The 22,238-nt window shown below is 43.4% G+C and overlaps 2 long non-coding RNA genes across 3 annotated transcripts in view; one reads left to right on the top strand and one right to left on the bottom strand.

Annotated features, from left to right (window-relative positions):
* Positions 1–22,238, bottom strand: part of LOC129626045 (uncharacterized) — a 57,319-nt gene that overhangs the window by 10,084 nt on the left and 24,997 nt on the right. The window lies entirely within an intron of this gene.
* LOC129626046 (uncharacterized) lies at positions 16,825–19,219 on the top strand. 2 transcript variants are annotated; one of them, XR_008701718.1, is made up of 3 exons: positions 16,825–17,298; positions 17,389–17,484; positions 18,776–19,219. It is a non-coding gene; the product is annotated as an uncharacterized LOC129626046 (long non-coding RNA). The 2 variants fall into 2 exon arrangements; XR_008701719.1 differs by having other exon boundaries at positions 18,756–19,219.

Here is a 22,238-nt window from a genome sequence, read left to right as displayed (position 1 = left end):
TTAAATCTGCCTGGTCAGCAAAGGCAAACTTCCAGAAAATAAACCAGCTAGGATCATTCCAGGCCTCAAATTCTGGACGCTACTCTGGGGTCTTGCCTGGGCTGCTAACTTTTATAAGTGTGTTTGGCAAGACTTCAAAAGCCAGATGCCTTGGCCGCTTGGTTCTTGCAACTGGCAGTTAGTATATGCCTTCTCCTCTCCCAAATATTAAGGTCTTATTCGGAGGAAAACAAAAATTGCCCCCAGGTTTTAAAGAGGCTGTGAATAAAGGCTGTTTGGACTCTGAAGCCTGACCTGGAGGAAGCAGCAGCTGTCTGTCTTTGAAAGATTTCTCTAGCACCAGCTTTCATGCAAGGAATCTTTGTCCAGCTCGGTTCAAAGTCCAAAAGAGAGCCTGGCTCTAGCAGAGTTCCGCAGATATCAGTCGGTCGTGTAATGCCTTTAGGAATCTTGCCATGGCCACAAACCACTTTTTTATTCCTTAATAGTTTTTTTTCTTTAAGTTGATTCACCTTTTAATTTACATTTCTTTAAAAAGGAAAGTTCATATTATCTGATTCTCCTCCTAAGCCAACTGTGGCTTCCTTTAGAAGCTGAGAGCATATCCAGGAAGCACTGTAATCCTTTGCTACTCAAAGTGAGATTCACGGAAACCTAGCATCTCGGGTTCCAACTCAGAGATGCTGAATCAGAATCTGAGTTTTAAAAAGACCCCCACCCCTTCTCCCTACCCCAGATGTAGGCTTTGGGAAGCAGTGGCCTAAGAGGCTAAGTACAGAGAAAGAGAGACCAAGTCTCAGTCTCAGGGAGGAATCACTGAAGGAAACCAAGAAAGTCTGAGAAGCTCCAGAATCCTCTGCCTTGGACAAAGCATGCTGGGACCGGGAGGTGCCCTCAGGGTCATCCAGTCACTCCAAGTCCAGTTTAGTAGCCTTCTGGCTTCTTTTCCCACATTATGAATCTGTTTTGAGATAGTGATGACCTCATGTTCAAGAGGTGAACACAGGATTTATGCTTGGCCAGTGAGACTGTGGCCAAGGACAGAGTTGTGATCCAAGCCAATTCTTAAACTTTTGTTAAAACAACTGCCTAAGAGTTGCTAAGTAAGGAGTAAGCTTGTTACTTCTGGGGCCATCTCTTAGTGAACTTTTGCCCAAGAATAAAGGGCAAACAGAACAAGAGATGAAAAGTAAGAACATGTATTCAGGACATTGTTTCCTGGATCCAGCCATATCTGAAGATGAAGCCCTTGAACTTTTGAATTGTGCAAGCCCATCAATTTCTCCCTTTTTTTGTTCTTTTTTGAAAGTTTTCTATTTTTTGGAATTGACCAATATGCATGGGTGCTCAACCACTCAGTTGTGTCTGACTCTTTGGGACCCCAGGGACTGCAGCCCACAAGGCTCCTCTGTCCTTGGAATTTTCCAGACAAGAATACTAAAGTGGGTTGCCATTTCCTACTCCAGGGGAATCTTCCTGACCAAGGAATCGAACCCAAGTCTCTTGCATCTCCTGCATTGGCAGGTAGATTCTTTACCACTGAGCCATGTTGGAAGCCAATTGACTGATATAGCTATACACAAATAAGCATAATTAAATATTTATAATTGCAGACACTATATTTGCCTACTCAAAAAAAAAAAATTCTTGCTATTTACATCGGAATTCTGGTTGTGAACAGGTTTCCTTCTGGTGGCCATGTATTTCCAGGAAGATGGGTCCTGGTCCCAGCCTCAACCTGAAGAAGAGAAGCATGAGCGATAGAGCCAATCATGGGGACGCAGACACCTTGCAGTGATTGGTGGGGCACTGTCACGTGATACCCTCTAGACCAATAAGAGGAGAAGTCTGCTGAGTGCTCCTGGGAAAGGTCTTTCTTGTAAACAGAGGTATGTGACATTGTGATTAGGATGTTTTGAACTGTGGGTTACGTTTTGTCACCACAAGTGAGCAAAGCTAAGATGCTGAGTGAAGCAGAGAAGAAATGCAGAAAGAATGTTAAGTCCTGACCCTGCTTGAGCCCCTGGGAACCATCTCTACCTGCGGCTCCTTGTCAGCTCCAAGCATTGTTGTCTTGTCAGCAAAGTGATTTCATGGAAGCCTCACAAACCTACAGCAACAACTGGACAAAGAGAGAATATATTCAGGGTTCTCTCTCTGTTTTTTGGCTGTGCTGGGTCTTCGTTGCAGTGTGCAGGCTTCTCTTATTGTGGAGCATGGTCCACCCAAGAAGGTGTGGGCTCCATTGTTGAAGCTCACAGGCTTAGCTTCCCTGAGGCATGTGGGATTTTGGTTCCCCGGTGTGTGTGTAAGTCACTCAGTCGTGTCCGACTCTGCACCTCCATGGACTGTACCCCGCCAGGCTCCTCTATCCATGGGATTCCCCAGGCAAGAATACTGGAAGGGGTTGCCATTCCCTTCTCCAGGGGATCTTCCTGACCCAGGAATCGAACCCAAGTCTCCTGCATTGCAGGCAGATTCTTTACTGTCTGAGCCACCAGGTTTCCCAAGCAGGGCTCAAACCCACATACTCTGCATTAGAAGGTGGATTCTTAACCACTGGACCACTGGGGAAGTCCCCAGGGTTCTCTCTTGAAAGAGAAGGAATTGTTCCTGTGCAGGAGCCTCAGCTACAATCCTATATCATGTTGGCTCTGACTTGGTTATGTGCCCATCTGTGACCCAAAGACTGATGTTCAGTTCAGTTCAGTTCAGTCGCTCAGTCATGTCCGAATCTTTGCCACCCCATGAATCGCAGCACGCCAGGCCTCCCTGTCCATCACCAACTCCCGGAGTTCCCTCAGACTCATGTCCATCGAATCAGTGATGCCATCCAGCCATCTCATCCTCTGTCGTCCCCTTCTCCTCCTGCCCCCAATCCCTCCCAGCATCAGTCTTTTCCAATGAGTCAACTCTTCGCATGAGGTAGCCAAAGTACTGGAGTTTCAGCTTTAGCATCATTCCTTCCAAAGAAATCCCAGGGCTGATGTCCTTCAGAATGGACTGGTTGGATCTCCTTGCAGTCCAAGGGACTTACAAGAGTCTTCTCCAACACCACAGTTCAAAAGCATCAATTCTAAGGAAGATGAAAATACATTGATTGATTTCAGTCAGTCTGAACCCAGGTCTGGAGCATCAGGTAAGGTAACTACCCCAGAAGACATGGGATGAGAGTATGAGAGCTGGTGTTTTGTGGTCCAATAAATGTGTCTTGGAAAGGTTACAAAAGGATACTTAAAATCTCTTCCAATCCACTGAGCCATATGACTTCAGAAGAAAAAAGATACAGGGTGCTTAGCCTTATGGGGGATTAAGAAAATGTGTATCCTATGATCTCTGCTCTCAGAGAATTTACAAGTGAGATTAACTGTTCCTTAACAGATTAGCTTGGAAAATCTGCACTTTGGAGACTATATTTTTGGTTGAACACTCTATTCGAATCATATGAGCCACTGTAACAAATAAACCCCAACGTTCCAGGGTTTGCATAACAGACTTTTATCTCCTGTTCGTGGGGCCATCCAGTGCTGGGTTGCCGGTTGACTGACAGTTTTTCATCACTGTCTACATCCAGAGGGGGCAGGGAAAAGTGTGTGGAAAGAGTACGTGTTTCCTGACTGCCTCGCCTCGAGCTAACATACATTACTTTTGCTCCTTCTATTCGCAAGAATGAATTGTCTGGGTGTGCCTAGATGCAAAGGAGGGTGGGAAAAATTCCTGGCTGAATAGCTTCTTTCCAGCAACAATCCTATCCCAAGGGTAACTACTCATCTCTGCTACTCAGATTTTGCCTATAATAATGGCAAGTATCTATGAGAATGCAGAAATCCTTGGACATGCTTAAGCAACTTAAACCCTATACCAGTTTCTCATTGAAATATGGGGCCAGATAATTCTCTGTGGTGGGGACAGTCCTGAGCACTGGAGGATGTTTATAGCATCTCTGGCCTCTATCCACCAGATGCTCGTAGTCCTTACTCTCACTGCTGGTTGTGACAACCAAAATGGCTTCTGGGGCACAGAACATTTCCGTCCTTTAGAAAGTTGCCTTCTCCCCCTCCCCCAAACCAGTTAGCCCCCATTCTGACCTCTATCACCATTAGCTTGGCCTGTTCTTGCACTTGATATAAACAGAATCATACAGAATGAACTCTTATGCATCTGGGTTCTTTCACCCAAATAATGTTTTTCAGATTCAATCATATTGACTGCTGGAGGTATCAACAGTTTCTTTCTTTTTTAACTGTTTCTTTTTATTGCTGAGTATTCCATTTTCTGGTGGCACAGACGGTAAGGAATCTGCCTGTGATGCAGGAGACCAGCGTTCAATCCCTGGGTCAGGAATCCCGGGAGAAGGGAATGGCTACCCAAGTCCAGTATTTTTGACTGAAGAACCCCATGGACAGAGGAGCCTGGTGGGCTACACTCTACGGAGTCACAAAGAGTTGGACACAACTGAGCAACTAACACTTTCATTTTTTCATTCCATTTTCTGACTGTACCACCATTTACTTATCTGTCCTCTTGTTGGTGGACATTTCCAGTTTGGTCTATTATAAGAAAAAGCTGTAATGAACATTCCTGAACAAGTTTTTTTGTGGTCATGTGCACATATTTCTCGTAACCCCAGAATAGAATTACCGGGCAATGGCACCCCACTCCAGTACTCTTGCCTGGAAAATCCCAGGCTGGATGGAGGAGCCTGGTAGGCTGCGGTCCATGGGATCGCTAAGAGTCAGACACGACTGAGCGACTTCACTTTCACTTTCACGCATTGGAGAAGGAAATGGCAACCCACTCCAGTGTTCTTGCCTGGAGAATCCCAGGAACGGGGGAGCCTGGTGGGCTGCCGTCTATGGGGTCGAACAGAGTCGGACACGACTGAAGTGACTTAGTGGCAAGGTAGGTATATGTCTAACTTTATTAGACATTGTATTGACCTTTTAAAAGAACTAGTCTATTATTTTTATTATTTTAAAAGTAACACATATTCATGCAAAAATACCAATGCTCAGAATCAGATCAGATCAGATCAGATCAGTCACTCAGTCGTGTCTGACTCTTTGCGACCCCATGAATCGCAGCGCGCCAGGCCTCCCTGTCCATCACCAACTCCCAGAATTCACTCAGACTCACGTCCATCGAGTCAGTGATGCCATCCAGCCATCTCATCCTCTGTCGTCCCCTTCTCCTCCTGCCCCCAATCGCTCCCAGCATCAGAGTCTTTTTCAATGAGTCAACTCTTTGCATGAGGTGGCCAAAGAATAACACTAGTTAAAATTTGTTGGGTGTTTACCATGTGACAGGGCACCATTCTAAGTGTTTTGTAGCTGTTGTAAGCGTTTTAGGACTGTCTTAAATCATTTAGGGGCTTTCCTGGCAGTCCAGCAGTTAAGACTTTGAGCTTCCACTCCAGGGGCATGGGTTCGAGCCCTGGTCAGGAGAACTAAGATCCTGCAAGCCACACAGGGCAGCCAAAAGCAAACAAAAACTTTAACTCATTTAGTTCTCAAGCAACCCCAGGAAAGCAGACATTGATCATCATCTCCGTGTGAATAGGGAAACACTGAATTGCAGAGGAAGGCAGTCACTTGCTCAAGTCATTAGCCAGTCAAGTGGTCAAGCCCCACGCGAGTTTGGGTCACCTGGCTCTGAATCTGTGCTTTGATCTTAGCTACAACTGTGCTATTATCACCTGTCTGGCCAAAGTAGTAGGTGGACACCAAAAGCCTTCTTGCACCCTTCCCCTCACACTTACCCCTGCCCAGGCTCCATCCACTGAGGGAACCACCTCTATTGAACTCAGTCTCTGCTGTCTTTCTAGAACATTTTTTGTGTTTGGGCCGCTGGTCTAATAGCGGTTAAGAGACTGAGGTTCAAAGGCAGCCCACACCTAGCAGTGTGACCTTGGGAACGTCTCTGAACTCTCTGCAGCTTCCTCATCCCTAAGCTGTGCAGAGGAACAGCACCCATCCCCCAGCATGGTTGCAAACACAAGTTCAAGGCAAACACTCCAAGATGTTAACTTCCAGTGTCTCGGGAGCCCCTAGGAGGCCAAAGGCGGGGGCGGGGGGTGGGTGGTGTCGGTGATACACACCTCCTTCCCTCCCCATCTCAGTCCAGAATGATAATACATGAAAGTGGAGCCCAGGGAAGCTCCCGACATTAACATGAGAAAGAGATGTGTGTCTTACAAAAACACTCCCCTCTGAGAACTTCAGAAAGCCAAGTAGCCTCCTGCTAAAGCAAGTGAAATTGTTAGTGGCTCAGTCGTGTCCAGCTCTTTGGGATCCCATCATCTGTAGCCCGCCAGGCTCCTCTGCCCATGGGATTCTCTGTCGATGGGATTTCCCAGGCGAGAATATTGGAATGGGTTGCCATTCCAGGGGATCTTCCTGACCCAGAGATTGATCCCAGGTCTCCTGCATTGCAAGCAGATTCTTTATCATCTGAGCCACCAAAAAAGTCCCAGCTTCCTGCTAAGACAGCTCCAAATGCATTCTAGAGTGTTGCCATTTCAAACCACAACATCCCCAAGAAGCCCAAGATTGCAAGCTCCATCCAGGCCCGAACTGGATTCGGGGATGGGCAGAGAGAAGAGGGACCCAATCCCCTGATCCCAGCCACCCCACGTGTGTGTGCGTTTGTGTGTGTACATGTGTGCATGTGGCTTGTGTAGCAGTAAATTTGCTTGGTAATCCTGCCCACTCTTTCAGGCTCTGTGGGAATAAATGACGATATTGCAAATATGTGCCAATAAAACACATTGTTTTTATACCAAATGGAAATACAGTGTGTAGACTGTTTTGTAACTTTTTTATTAATTTTCTTAGACATCTTTTCCATAACAGAAGACTTTTTTCTTTTTAAAGCCTGCTGTACACCATTTTATAGACATACCACCATATCTTCGGCAAGGTGCGTCTCAAATCATCAGATAGATGATGGATACAGGGCTTGGTTATATTCTTTTCTCTCCTTTTGAACACGTCTGAAATTTTTCATTATAACATAATAATACAATAAAGGAAAGCACCATGCTATAATAGAATTTTTCTGTGTCAGCCTGTAAAGCTGACTTCTCTCTAAAAGTCATCCTCCTTCATATGGATAGAAAACTACAGTTTAAAATCTAAGCACTATAAATGAAATTAGAAATTGGTGCATTAAAGCTGTCCAACCGTGAACTGGTGAAGGTTGCTTTCACGCTTGTTCAGAGCTCATCTTGATGGCTTCCTGATTCTCTGAAGACTGTTGGATAAGGCAGAGAACAACAGCTCTCAAAAGATCATGTGGTATCTTAAGAAAGTGACTCATTGGAAACTTGAAGTCAGGCCCTGTAGGTTGCTTACAATAACAGTTAACTCTTATATAATGCTGTGCTGTGCTTAGTCTTTCAGTCGCGTCCAACTCTTGTGACCCCACAGACTGTAGCCTGCCAGGCTCCTCTGGTCCATGGGATTCTCCAAGCAAGAATACCTGGGCTTCCCTGATAGCTCAGCTGGTAAAGAATCCGCCTGCAATGCAGGAGACCCCGGTTCAACTCCTGGGTCGGGAAGGTCCGCTGGAGAAGGCAACAGCTACCCACTCCAGTATTCTGGCCTGGAGAACTCCATGGACTGTATAGTCTATGGGGTCGCAGAGTCAGACATGACTGAGCAACTTTCACTTATATAATAGTGATAGAATGCCAACCCTTCTTGCTTTATGCAAGTATTAACCCACTTGATTCTTCCATCAATTTCCAGATGTATATTCTAGTATTATGCCCATTTTAAGATGAGAAAACAAAAGCACGGAGAGCTTGGATGACTTGCCCAAGATCCCACAGCTAGTAAGAGGTAGGACAAGGATTTGAAATCCATGACCATACTCTTCATTCTTATTTTCCACTGCCCCTCTATTAATTTGGCAATGCATCGCTAGCAATTTACTAAGTATCAGATAACAGGGAACTGGGGGCAGGTTGGCAAGAACAATGAAGATCATTCTGTGCCATTCGGTAGAAATCTGGTGTCCCAATAGCAATAAAAATCATCAATATTACTTATGTTCCCTGGGAAAGCTATAAAAGAATAACCACCATTTTAGCGAACTTCTGAGTTCCACAGTGCTAGGAGACAAATACATTGTGATCATCTTATTTATGTCAACAAATATTCTGTGTACCAGCTCTGTTCCAGGCACTGGGGAAACACCGTGACATGATTTAAACCCACGTGAAGCTTATTGGAACCCGTTTCCATCAATATAATGAGTAGAAGGGATACTGTACGAGTTCTAGAGCTCAAACCTTGAAAGGCCTTGCAGCTTCTATTTTCACTCACTTGGAACTCTGCCCTAAGTCCACCAGGTCACCAAAAGCACTGAAGGAAAGACCTGAGGTGAAAAAGAACCAGGCATCTGGCTGTCCCAGCAAACCCAGAAGAACCATACCCAAAGACTCATAAGAAAAAAACATGTTTTAAGCAACTGCGTTTTGGGATAGTTTTTTGTTACACAGCAATAGGTAACTGTTACAATGGAATATAACAATGAAATTGAATAAATACTGTGCAGCAAAGCTACTGGATGCTTTCAAATCATATAGTAGAAGAATCTGACTTAATCAGAGGAAGGAGGAGGGCCTCATAGTAGAAAGAACATGAGTTCCTAAGCCAGACACACCTCCATTCATACCCAAACTGTCGTTTCTCCGCTGTATGACTGTACGTAAGCAAGCTAGCCTCTCTGAACCTCATCTGCAAAATGGGGATCATTAAACTTAGCCTGGTAAATGAATGGCAAATAAGATAATACATACAGAAGCTGTGACACGAAAAGTGCATATTCAATATATGGTGGTCATTTCCTTTATACAACAAATCACAACACATCATTCACAATCTACTTTGTGTGGGGTCAGGGAAACCAGGTCCATCTCAGATCACAGAGGCCCAAACAAGGATCAAAAAAGCTGGAGTTTTTTTGTCTATTTGTTTTGTTTTTGCTAATTTAGAGCTGGAGCCTCAGAAATTAATAGATGCATTAGAGTTTCAAAGCCAGCTTTGTTTTTCTTGGTGCATGAGGAAAGAAAACAGAGGGGAAAAAAAAAATTGCATTTCATCACTTGCTTGGTTTAAGGAGACCAAACAAGTCAATTAACTTGAAAGTGAGTGTCCAATCACTGGGCCAGCCCCCCTGCCAGGCACAAACACTTACAGGAGAGTGGATCAGCACTGGCAAAGTTTCACCTGATCACTGTCAAAATGTTTAAATACAGCACCACAGTGCACACACAAAACTTTATCTCTTTATCACTCCTGGAAACCTCTGGTTTGATTCCAGCAGTTTAACCTTCTAAAGAAATGTTGAGTGAAGGCCGTGAGGGAGGAGCTGATGCTTACACCATCCCCCCAGGCAGGGCAGGCCCTCAGCTAGCAAGTTCCCTGGACTGGGTCCTATCTTCTTCCAACCCTGCGTGCAAAATCTCTAACACTCCCAGTGTCACGAACAGCAGACTTATTTTGGGACCAGAGATGGACCCAGGTTTAGTGGGACCTGAAGATTTTGCTATCTGAGGAAGCCTTCCTTAAAAACTAGCAAATGGGACTTCCCCGGAGGTCCAGTGGTTAAAACTTCATGCTTCCACTGCTAGGGGGCACAGGTTCAATCCCTGGTTGGGGAACTAAGAACCCATATCCTGTGAGGTATGGGCAAAAAGAAAAAAATAGAGCCAAGCAAATGAACAGAATGATGAACACAAATTTAAGTGTAAAGGTGAATACTGATTTAAAATGAGAAATCACCAAAAAAAAAAACCTATGGGAGAGGGGTTTTAGTAGCCAAACCCCAAAATGGCCCCTAGTGATCCTTTGTTCCACTGGCTCTCACAGCTCTGTGCAGGCCTCCCCACTCCCACACGCATAGCAGTGGGCAGGTCTGTAAGACCAAGAGAATCAGGCAGAATGATGATACATTGTCGCTTCTGAGATAAACTTATAAAAGACACCAAGTAAGGACACCAAGTTTGTCTCGGTTGCTTTCTCTTTTTTTGGGGGGGGGGCCACTCTATGTGGCACGTGGGATCTCAGTTCTCCCACCAAGGATCAAACCAGTGGCCCCTGCACTGGAAGCGCAGACTGTTAACCACTGGCCCATCAGGGAAGTCCCCTCTTTCTCTTCCTTAAATCACTTGCTCAGCCAGCTGCTCTGCCAGAAGCCAGCTTATGAAGAGGCCTGTGAGGCGAGGGACCATACTTCCTGCCAACAACCACGTAAAAAGAGCTAGAGCCCCATCCTGCAGTCCTACTGAACCTCAGGTGACTGCAGCCCCCAGGGGGAGACCCTGACCACTCAGCTAAACCCTCCTGGATTCCTGACCCCACCCCAGAAACTGTGCAAGAAATGTTGACTATTTTAAGCTCATAAATTTCGAGGCAGTTTGTACCATCTGCTAAGTCTGCTAAGTCGCTTCAGTCGTGTCCGACTCTGTGTGACCCCATAGATGGCAGCCCACCAGGCTCCCCTGTCCCTGGGATTCTCCAAGCAAGAATCCTGGAGTGGGTTGCCATTTCCTTCTCCAATGCATGAAAGTGAAAAGTGAAAGTGAAGTCGCTCAGTCGTGTCCCGTGTCCGACTTGTCGCAACCCCATAGACCGCAGCCTACCAGGCTCCTCTGTCCATGGGAGTTTCCAGGCAAGAGTACTGGAGTGGGGTGCCATTGCCTTCTCCGAGTTTGTACCATAGCAATAGATAACTAATACAGTGGCCTTCGAGACTTGTGTTCTTTCCTTCTGCGGTTTCTGTAGGTAATTTACCATAAAGGCTTCCTGTTCACTGCCTGGCTTCCATCTGCACCAAAATCCTTGTATAACTCGCAGGGTTACTGTGAGGCCCTACTTCCTAAAAGAGTATGGGGGCACAGAGCAGAAGCTCCAACTATGTTTGTTGAATAAATGAGTAAGTAAACCACCTGATGGTCCAATGGTTAAGAATCCACCTGCCAATGCAACAGACACAGGTTCAATCCCTGGTCAGGGAAGGTTCCACATGCTTTGGGGCAACTAAGCCCAGCTATTGAAGCCGACACACCTAGAACCCGTGCTGCACAACAAGAGGAGCCACACATGAGAAGCCCTCGGACTGCAGCTAGAGAAAGTGCAGCAATGCAGGCCCAGCGTAGCCCTTAGTTAATTAATTATTTTAAAAAAGACTGGCAGGAATATAGTATATAATATAACATATTATATAGGAATATAAAATATCCTTATTTTACATTCAGGAAACAGAAGCTCAGAGATGTTAAGTAACTAGCTGAAGATCACACAGCCTGTCACTGAGAGAGTCTTATTCCTCTATGGATGGTCTGTAGGGTCCATTTCTTTGATTTTTTCATGTATCAAGTCCATACTAAGTGTTTAATAAATGCAGATGGACTGAAAGGGTTAATGATATGGCCCATCTTTCTCTCCTCTGGGTAAATGTCTCTTTAACTAAGAAACTGGAACAATCTGGGGTGGAGGAGGCAGAGGAATTGTTGTTGCCTTCTTTATCACAGATGGTGACGGAACAATGCGGGACTTAGTGAAGCAAAACCTAAAAAACTAACAAAATCACTTCAAAAGTATCCAGAGACTAAATCTCAGAATAAAAGTGTTTGTGTTTCATTTCAAAGCATTATAGTCAAAAGTTGGTTTTGTTGGCCTCAAAAGGCCTATGTAAAAACAACTTTTTGAAGGCTATGTGAAAACAGTTCATTACCGTCTGGTTTGAATTTCACTCTTTTGAACAATTACACAATCTCCAGATTGACGCACACAGTTAGGGGGCAGGGTCCTCAAGAGTAACCATGGGCAACGCTTGGCGAGCACTTTCTTTCCTTGAAGTGGTCATTATAAGTCAGTCAAGTTCAAAAGTTAGCTGTGTGTCCTGGGAGCCTGGGGGTTGGGGTGGGGATTGTGGTGAGTCACGGGACTGCTCTGGCTTCCTCTGAACCCTGGAATTCTCCGAAATTGTAATGATCTGGGAGGTTTATGGATATTCTAATTAGGCCATGGGTAATTTAATTTTGGAGTGGTGGAACTGTCTCCTACATGTTCACTGAATAAACACGAAAGCCTTTGAAAATTAATGGACTTGTCCACTGAGTTATTATTCACAAAAGTCTCTACAACTTCAAGCATATTCTCTGACCCATATTTGGTGCTCAATAAATTAACAAAGTTGTCAACTTCAATGGGACTTCATTAAATACCTAAAAGCTCTGACTTTTTTTATTACCTCCAGGCCTCTGGACTTTCTGTTCTGTCTGATGATCGGATGGCTCCTCAATGCCAAGGATAGTCAATAAGTCCATATCTGCTGTTTTCAACTCCCAATATCCATTCTCCTCCTCTCAGGAAACAAGACTTTATTTTCTTTCTAGGCATCTACCTCTCCCCATCCCTCTCCCATGTGGTTTTGGAGGACTGATTTCCCTCCAGAGACGGCCATGTACCTGGGCCTCCTCAACCTGCGTGCTCAGTTTCCCGGCCACACTCTGGATCAGAGAGAGGCATGTGAGCTAAGTTCATCTAGTCAGGCCCAAACCCTCTGCTTTGTTTTTTTTCATAGATTTAATTTTTTTTTTTTTTTTTTTAGAGCAGTTTCTGATTCACAAGGACTTCTGTACCAGTCCAGTGGCTAAGACTCCATGCTCCCAATGCAGGGGGCCCGGGTTTGATTCCTGATCCTCAAACTAGATCCCACATGCCGCATCTAAGAGTTCTCATGCCGCAACTAAAGATCCTGCATGCTGCCACAGACTGAAGATCCTAGGTGCCATGACTAAGACCTGGAGCTGTCAAATCAATAAATATAAATAAATGCATTTTTTAAATTGAATAGAAAGTACAGGGCGTTCCCATATACCCTCCCTCCTAATACACACACACTTCTCTACCCTCAGCATTCCCCACCAGATGGTATGTTGGCTAAAATCTGTGAACCCACACTGACACATCATTGTCACCCAAAGTCCATAGTTAACCTCAGGGTTCAGTCTTGCTGGCAAATATTCTATGCCCGTGCGTGCTCCGTCGCTCAGTCCTGTCCAACTCTTTGCGACCCTGTGGACTGTAACCCACCAGACTCCATGGCCTGTGGACTTTTCCAGGCAAGATTATTGGATTGGTTTTGCCATTTCCTACTCCAGGGGATCTTCCCCAGCCCGGGATCAAACTCTGGTCGCTTGTGCCTCCTGCATTGGCAGGCAGATTCTTTACCACTGGACCACCTGAGATGTAGGATGGCATGGGTCCATGGCACAGGACTGTCTCACTGCCCTAAAGGTCCTCTATGCTCCACCTATTCATCCCTCAACCACTGGTTGTTTCACTGTCTCCATAGTTTCACCGTTTCCAGAATGTCCTATAATTGTAATCACACAGTACAGAGCCTGTTCCTTTGCCCTTGCTGCTAAGTCGCTTCAGTCGTGTCCAACTCTGTGCGAGCCCATAGATGGCAGCCCACCAGACTCCCCCGTCCCTGGGATTCTCCAGGCAAGAACACTGGAGTGGGTTGCCATTTCCTTCTCCAATGCATGAAACTGAAAAGTGAAAGCGAAGTCGTTCAGTCCTGTCCAACCCTCAGCGACCCCATGGACGGCAGCCTTCCAGGCTCCTCCATCTATGGGATTTTCCAGGCAGGAGTACTGGAGTGGGGTGCCATTGCCTTCTCCGTCCTTTGCCCTTAGTGATATGCATTGACGTCTTTCCGTGACTTGGCAACTCATTTCATTTTAGCACTAAATAATTTTGCACTGTATGAAAGTGGTACAGGTTATTTATCTATTCACTTAACGAAGGACATCTTGCTTGCTTCCAAGCTTGGCACCTATAAACATTTATTGAACTTCCCTGATGGTGCAGTGGTTAACAATCTGCCTTGCAAAGCAGGGGACACAGGTTCAGTCCTTGGTCTGGGAAGATCCCACGTGCCGAGGAGCAGCTAAGCTCCTGTGCTACAACTACTGAAGCCCTCACTCTAGAGCCTGTGCTCCAAAACACAAGCCACCACAATGAGAAGCCTGTGCCCCACAACTAGAGAGAAGCCCCTGATTGCCGCAACTAGAGACAAGTCCGCATGTAGCAACAGAGACCCAGGCTCTGTGCAGATGTAAGTTTTTAACTAATTTGGGCTAAATACCAAAAAGTACAATTTCTGGATTATACAGTAAGAACATGTTTAATTTTATAAGAAATTGCCAAACTGTCTTCCAAATGGCCATTCCGGGACTTCCCTGGTGGTCCAGTGGCTAAGACTCTACGCTCCCGATGTAGGGGGCCCGGGTTCAATCCCTGGACAGGGAACTAGAGCCCACACGCTGCCACTAAAAGATCCTGCCTGCCGCAACTAAGACCGAGAGCAGCCAAATAAATAAATAAATAGAAATAAACACTTTTTCAAACGGCTGTACCATGTTCACATTGCTACCAGCAGCGAACAAGGGTTCCTGCCGATCCCCAGTCTTGCCAGCACTTGGTGCTGTCAGTCATTTGGATTTTAGCCATTCTAACAGCTCTGTAATGATATTTACTTACAGTTTGAGTTTGCATTTCCCTGATGACATTGCCATTTGACTATCTTCTTTGATGAGGAATGTGTTCAGATCCTTTGCCCATTCTGTAGATTGTAGGCTTTCTTATTGTTGAGTTTTAAGAGTTCTTTGTCTATTTTGGAAAACAGTGTTTCATCAGGTACGTCATTTGCAAATGTTTTCTCCCATCTGTGCCTTGCCTTCTCATTCCCTTGACAATCACTAGAGTTTTGTTGGATCATCTAGCGAAGTGGTATCTCCCTGCTGAGGTTGCTGAGAGGATGAGACAGAAGCCAGGAGCAGCTGGTAACTATTTTACAACCATAGGGAAGAGGCATCCTGAGATTAGAGTCAAAAAAAAAATGAAAACAGCTCATAGACAGATAAAGGGCAAATGGCTCATAAACGTATAAAAATAAGATCATCTCTTACAAGAAATGTATTTAAAGCTATAAAGTGGCATTGCTTTTCACCTACCAGATTGGTAAAATGAAAAACTTTTAATAATACTAATTTTAATTATTTTTTTATTTTCTTTTGTGGCTGTGATGGGTCTTCGTTGCTGCTGGGGCTTTTCTCCACTTGTGGCGAGCCAGGGCTACTCTGTAGTTGCGGTGGCTTCTCCTGTTGTGGAGCACAGGCTCTAGAACACAGGCCCGATCTAGTTGCCTCCCAGGCATGTGGGATCTTCTCGGATCAGGGATGAAACCCATGCCTCCTGCATGGCAGGCAGATTCTTTACCACTGAGCCACTAGGGAAGCCCTAAGAGTTTAACAACTTAAATAATTTTTTTTTGCTAATAATAATTTGTAATTTTTAATACTTTTACCGATTTTTAATTGGTAAAATGAAAACAATGTTTTTAACATTAATTTATTTATTTTTTATTTTTTGGCTAGTGCAGCTTGTGGGATCTTAGTTTTCCAACAAGGGATTGAACCCACACTTCCTGCATTGGAAGTGTAGAGTCTTAACCACTGGACCACGGAAGTCCCCCAAAATTTTTTTAAATTTGCTGAGGGTGTGGGGAAAATGGCACTGTCAACTGAACTGGGGTTTGGATACAAATAACAGAGGCGTGACAAACTGGTGGCGTAAGTGAGACAGACGTTCATTCCTTCTATCATGTAAAAGAACTCTGTAGGTCAGCTGCCCAGGGCTGGTATGTTAAGTCTGTTTCCCGGAGGGTCCTGGTTTCTTTCTCTTTGCCTGCTTCATCTAGCCTTCCACTCTTAAAGCCACAGGACTCAGGATAGCGGCTGGAACACCATCTGTCCTATCTGCATCCCTGCAGCAGGAAGCAAGGAGAGAGAGAGACAGGTACACCCTTTCCTTTCTGGAAGCCTCCACTCGCTTCCACTTACATCTCACTGGCCAGAACTGAGTCATGTGACTATACCAAACTGCAAGGGAAGTTGGGAAATTTAACTGTGATTCTAGGTGACAATAAGCTATACTAGAAGTTGGCGGTCTGTTAATATGAAGGAACAAAAAAATGGATGTTGGGAAATAACTAGGCATTCTCATATGTTATTTGGCAACAACAGAAATTGGTATAACCTTTATATTCGTCTCAGTTGCTTTTCAATAAATTGCTTCACTTCACATTGTCAGTACTTTTTTTTCAGATAAGAAAACTAAGGCAACAACAGATGAAGTAACTCACCCAAGGACTGTATTAATCAGGATTCTTGACAGTAAGGAACAGAAATCCAAATCAAATTAGCTTATGAAAAGAGAAGTCACAGGTCCACTGGATTGCAATCACACCGACAGTCCCAGCTTCAGGTATGGACCTATCCAGAGGCTCAAAGAGTAAGATCATGATCCTCCCTTCATCTCTTGGTCATTTCCTTTGCTTTGGCTTCATTTCCAATAAGCTTTCCTCGGATGGTGGCCCACCAAAGCCCACAGTAGGTACAACCCTATATCCTATCATCCTTTGATGGAAAAAGAGCACGCTTCTCCAAGACTTCTAGTAAACATCCCAGAACTGACTCTCACTGGACTGCTTTGGGTCACGTGCTCATCTCTGAGCCAATCACCGAGATCAGAGAAGAGCTATACTGGGGACCAGGCAGATCTGAGTGACTTGCTTATTCATGGAGCCCAAGGGTTGGTTGGGGTAGGGGGTGGGGGACAGGGTCAGCCCCACCAGAACCAGTGACCAAGTGGGGAGGGGAAATTCCCCTGAGGAACCCTGGAGTGAAGTTCCTACAAGGAGGAGGAAGAGTTGCTAGGTGGACCAAACTACAGACATCTACTATAGTCATGTGGTGAACTTGGGCAAGGTCACGCCAGGAGCCCAGTTTCCCAGTTCCTAGTTCTCTGTGCACAACCAGGACCCCAGCTCTGCTGGTTGCCTAGGAACCCACTTTTAAGAAATCACAAAATGTAAACACAGACTAAAGGAGAAGTAATCAGAGGACAATCTTACACGAAAGGGAGAGGTTGAGAAGGCTCCCGGAAAAACGCTCAACTTTTGGACTCTGTTACCATATTCACCTTGTCAAAAAGTTTTTAAACTGATGAATTACATTCCAAAGGACTGAAATAATTTGCAGATGTGATCGAGGAAATGCTGTTAGTAATCTTTGAGAAATTGTAGCAAGTGGGAATGGCTAGAAGATTGTACTTGGGCAAATGTTTGTTGCTGTTTTAGTTGTTCAGTGGTGTCCAACTCTTTGCAACCGCATAGATTGTAGCCCACCAGGCTCCTCTGTCCATTGGATTTTTCCAGGTAAGAGAAGTGGGTTGCCATTTCCTTCTCCAGGGGGTCTTCCCAACCCAGGGACTGAACTCTGCTCTCCTGTTTCTCCTGCACTGGCAGGTGGATTCTTTACCACTGCAGCACCTGGGAAGTGTCTCTCACCCACCTCCAAGTCTATAGATTGACTCCAGGAGAAGGAGCTGAGAGTCAAGCAAGGTCAGTAATTTCCTTTTTGCTGAAGCCAGGGGAAGTTGGAATATGAATGTGGGTGTTTGTTGTTATCTGCAACCAAAACAGTCCTACCTAATACTGTGCATTTTACAACCTGTTTTTTAAATACAAAAATATATTTGGGGGAACGTTTCTGCATCAGGACACAGACTTTATCCACATTTATTTTAATGATTATATAATTACACTGTATACTTGTATCATATTTCACTTAAACAATTTCTTTGAACCATTCTTTTTTTTTTTCCACATTCTTTTTTTTTTTCCCCCATATTGCCGGCGTGGGGGTTCTCAATTCACCCCCCAGGGATTGAACCTGGGTCACAGAACTGGAAGTGCCAAGTCCTAACCATTGGACCGCCAGGGAATTCCATACACCGTTCTCCCTGATACTGTTCCTAAAGAATAGAGACCAGTGTTTTTCAAGCCTCACATCTCAGTCCATGAATTTCATAGTGCATTAGTACGTTCTGAAATTAATTTTCCGAGTTATGATTAATACTTCATTTACAAGCAAACTAGACTAGACCAAAATGAAATGGGAAATAATGAAATGAAATAGAAGATATCACAATGCACTAAATGACATACATTGAAACCAGAACTTTTATTTCAGCATATGGGTACTTACGTGTATACTGGATCATAGTATGAAATTTATATTGTATAGGGGATCAGTGTCCAAAAGACTGAAACACACAGCTGTTGACTGTCCAATTGTTACCTAACTTTTTATATGTGTTCATTTTCACTGATATACCAAGAACTGAACTTTCAGAGTGGGTAAACTTTTAGGCTTGTTTTATTGGGGACAAAATACTCTTCTTACCATCAAACCAACAAAAACCAAAGCTTTGATTCAGTCTTAATAAAGGTTAAAAGAAGTTCTAGGCCATCTGGGGCTTTTTGTTAACCTCAAATACTTGGAATTTTTGGTAAGATAAGGTTGGGGGTTGGGATACTTCTTCTGACTCTGATGACCCCTCCAAGCTTAGAGAACAAGGCAATCCAGACAGGTGGTAAAGGTCTTTTTTTTTTTAAAGTTAATTTTTATTGGAGTATAGTTGATTTACAAAGTTGACGGGTAAAGGTCTTGAGTTTACAGGGGCCCTGGCTTTTCTAACATTCTCTAAGAAGAAGCCAGAAAACTCCCAGTTTCCTTTTGAGTTCTTCATGAGCCATTTAGTTTTTTTTTAAAAAAAAGAAAAAGGACATGTCACTCAATATGTATATCTTAATTTATTTGACTGCATCAGGTCTTATTTGCATCATACAGGATCCTTCATCAGCGCAATGAAGAGTTGACTTTCTAGTTGTGGCACGCGGACTTAGCTGCTCCAGGCATGTGGGATCTTAGTTCCCTGACCAGGGATTGAACCCCATCCCCTGCAGTACAAGGAGAATTCTTAGCCACTGGACCACCAAGGAAGTCCCTGGTCATTCGATATTCAGTTAAAATATTCTATTTCTAGAAGCCTGCCAAAGATTGTCTTGTTCTTTAGTTTAGAACAGAGATCTACAAACTGTTTAGATCAAGGGCCAGATAATAAATATTTTAGGCCTCTTCCTCAGTGATTCAACTCTGCCACTAGAGGCCCCAAACAGCCACAGACAAAACATAAATGAATGAATGTAGCTGACTTTCAATTCAGTTTATCAACATGGAAACTTGAATTTTATATCATGTATTAAAAATTATTCTTCTTTTGATTTAAAAGAAATCAATTTTATTTTTTATTTTTAAAAATAAAAACCCTTCTTAGCTCACTGATTGTGAAGTGAATGTCTTTGTGGTAGTAAAAGAAATCCATTTGCTTTTTAAATTTTAAATGTTTACTTAGCTTTCTGAATAGGTAATTTACCATGGGTCAGAATTCAGAAGGTACAAAGAAAAATATTCCCCGAACTGCATTCCTGAGCCACACAATTCCCTGTACCAGAAATAAGCTCTGGGGTCAACTATCTTGTTGATCATTATACTGTCCATGAATATACATTGTTTTTATACAGGTATTTTTTTTCTTACAAATCCATGTCGTTCTGAACTTGCCTTTCTTCACTTATTCTTGCAAGTCATTGAGTAACAAAACATTAATTAGCAGCTCATAATTACATTGCATAAGTCAGAGGCTGGCAAACTAAGGCCCATGGGCCAAATCTGGCCATTGTCTGTTTTTTTGTAAATAAAGTTTTATTGGAACATAGCCATGGCCACTTGTATAGTGTATGACTTCTTTTGAACTACAGCTGCAACAGAGACCGCATGATCTGCAACACCTGGAATATTTACTTTCCAGCCCTTTACAGAAAGAGTTTGCTGACTGCTAGTATAGGTGTTCTATAGTTCAAACATCACTTGACAATGAACATTTAGCCTCCAATCTTTTGTGACCACAAATAATATTGCAATGCATAATCTGCCTACGCACAATTTTCCACGCACATTTCTCATACGTAGTATAAATCTTAGAAGTGGAATTGCTGGGTCAAAAGGTATGTGCATTTGTAACTGTGATAGAAATTGCCAGATTATCTCCAAAGAGATTATAGGTGGATCTTTATATGCATGCTCCCATCAGCAAAACATGACAGCAATAAATTTCCCAATGCATCTGCCAACTAAGTGTGTTATCAGACTTCTTGATCTTTATCAAACTGGCAGGTTAAAAATGGCATGTCAGTGTGATTTTAATTTTCATTTCTCTCCTTGTGAGTGTGCAATGACAAATTACCGCAACATTGATGGCTTTAAACAACAGAAATGCATTCTTTCACAGTTCTGGAGGCTAGAGGAGGAAAATCAAGGTGTTGGCAGGGCTGCACTCCCTTCAGAGAATCCTTCCTTGCCACTTCCAGCTTCTGGTTGGGCTGGCATTCCTGCTGTTCCGTCTTGTAGATGCATCCCTCCAATCCTTGCCTCTGTCTTCACATGGCCTTCTCCCCTGTGTGTCTGTGCCTCTGTCCAAATTTCTTTTTTTTTTTTTCAAATTTCTTTCTTCTTATAAGCACACCATTCATATTGTATTTAGGGCCCATCCTAGGGCTTCCCTGGTCGCTCAGCTAGTAAAGAATCCGCCTGCAATGCAGGAGACCCCTGTTCGATCCCTGGGTCGGGAAGATCCGCTGGAGAAGGGATAGGCTACCCACTCCAGTATTCTGGCCTGGAGAATTCCATGGACTGTACAGTCCATGGGGTTGCAAAGAGTCAGACGTGACTGAGTGACTTTCACTTTCAGTAGTCCAGTATGACCTCCTTTAACTTGATGACATCTACAAAGACCATATTTCCAAGTAAGGTCTTGGTAGACATGCATTTTTTACAATTTTTATTGAACTATCATTGATTTACAATGTTGTGCTGGTTTCAGGTATACAGCAAAGTGATTCAGACATATATATATATATTATATATATATTATGTATATAATATATATTCTCTTTTAAATGCTTTGCTATTATAGGTTATTACAAGATATTGAGTATAGGTCCCTGTGTTATACAGTAGGTCCTTGTTGGTTATCTGTTTTAAAAATAGCTCTGTGTATATTTTCATCCCAAGCTCCTAATTTATCCCTCCCCCAACCTTTTCCCTTTGGTAGCCATAAGTTTGTTTTCTGACTGTGAGTTTATTTCTGTTTTGTAAATAAATTCATTTGTATTGGACATGAATTTCTGAAGGATGATAGTCAACCCAGTAAAATTTGCAATCTGCTCATGTTTTACATCACAAATGAATCGTATTAATCAGACATCACTATTAGATAGTTAGATATCTAATTCGTTAGATAGTTAGAAGTCTTTAGTCCTCCAAGTCTACCTTCTTTCCTAGCCCAACACACAACTGAAATAAAATTAAAACAGTGGCTCTGAGGGAGTTCCCTGGTGGCCTACTGGCTAGGAATCAGCATTTTCACTGTTGTGGCCCCAGGTTCAATTCCTGGATGAGGAACTGAGATCCCCACAAGCCGTGTGGCATAGCCAAAATTTAAAAAAAAAAAATCAAAATAAAATTTTAAAAATGGATGGTAGCTCCAGCAGATCTGATTCCAAGCACAAAGTTTGGATGTCTAGAAAGGACACAACCAGTATTTGATGAATTAAATTGGACTGTGAGGGGGGAAAAGTTTCCTTCTAAAATAATAACAGCTGATATTATTATTACTTATTGTTATTATAATCATGCTATTATTATATAATATTTGTGAGTGTTTACTTAGAGCCAGGCACTTGTCTATAGGTATTAATTCAGCTAATCTTTCAAAGATAAACTGAGGCACAAAGATTTCCAACTAGGAAGGGGTAGAAGCAGAATTTCAACCCAGGTGATCTGACTCCAAACCACGCAGCTAAGCTTCTTGAATAAGTCTCAAAAGGAAGGCAGAAGGCTTCAATCTTAGAATTAAGAAGCTTTGGGGATTTTTTTCCCCCATCTTCTCTTAGATTTTAACATATGAGACACAAATACAGTATATAGCTCAGCCTGTGATTTCGAAGTTTCCTCCTCTAATGGACATCTAGGATGGTGATCGTTCTGACTTTTTCATTTCTTTTTTTCTTTCTTCTTCCTTTTTCTTTTTTTAATCCTATGCATGACTTCCTCAACACTCTTCCTTTACCCTAAGTTGCTAGTTCAGATTGGAAAGATTAAGAAGCCATAAATAACTTTTCTGTGAATTATTCTACAGGAAGTTCAGTCTGATCAGATCCTGTTTGCCAGTGGTGAAGCACAAACAGACCAA

The sequence above is a fragment of the Bubalus kerabau genome, chromosome 13 (assembly GCF_029407905.1).
Source record: "Bubalus kerabau isolate K-KA32 ecotype Philippines breed swamp buffalo chromosome 13, PCC_UOA_SB_1v2, whole genome shotgun sequence".
NCBI classification, from domain to species: domain Eukaryota; kingdom Metazoa; phylum Chordata; class Mammalia; order Artiodactyla; family Bovidae; genus Bubalus; species Bubalus kerabau.
This window is presented reverse-complemented; position numbering and strand designations above follow the sequence as displayed.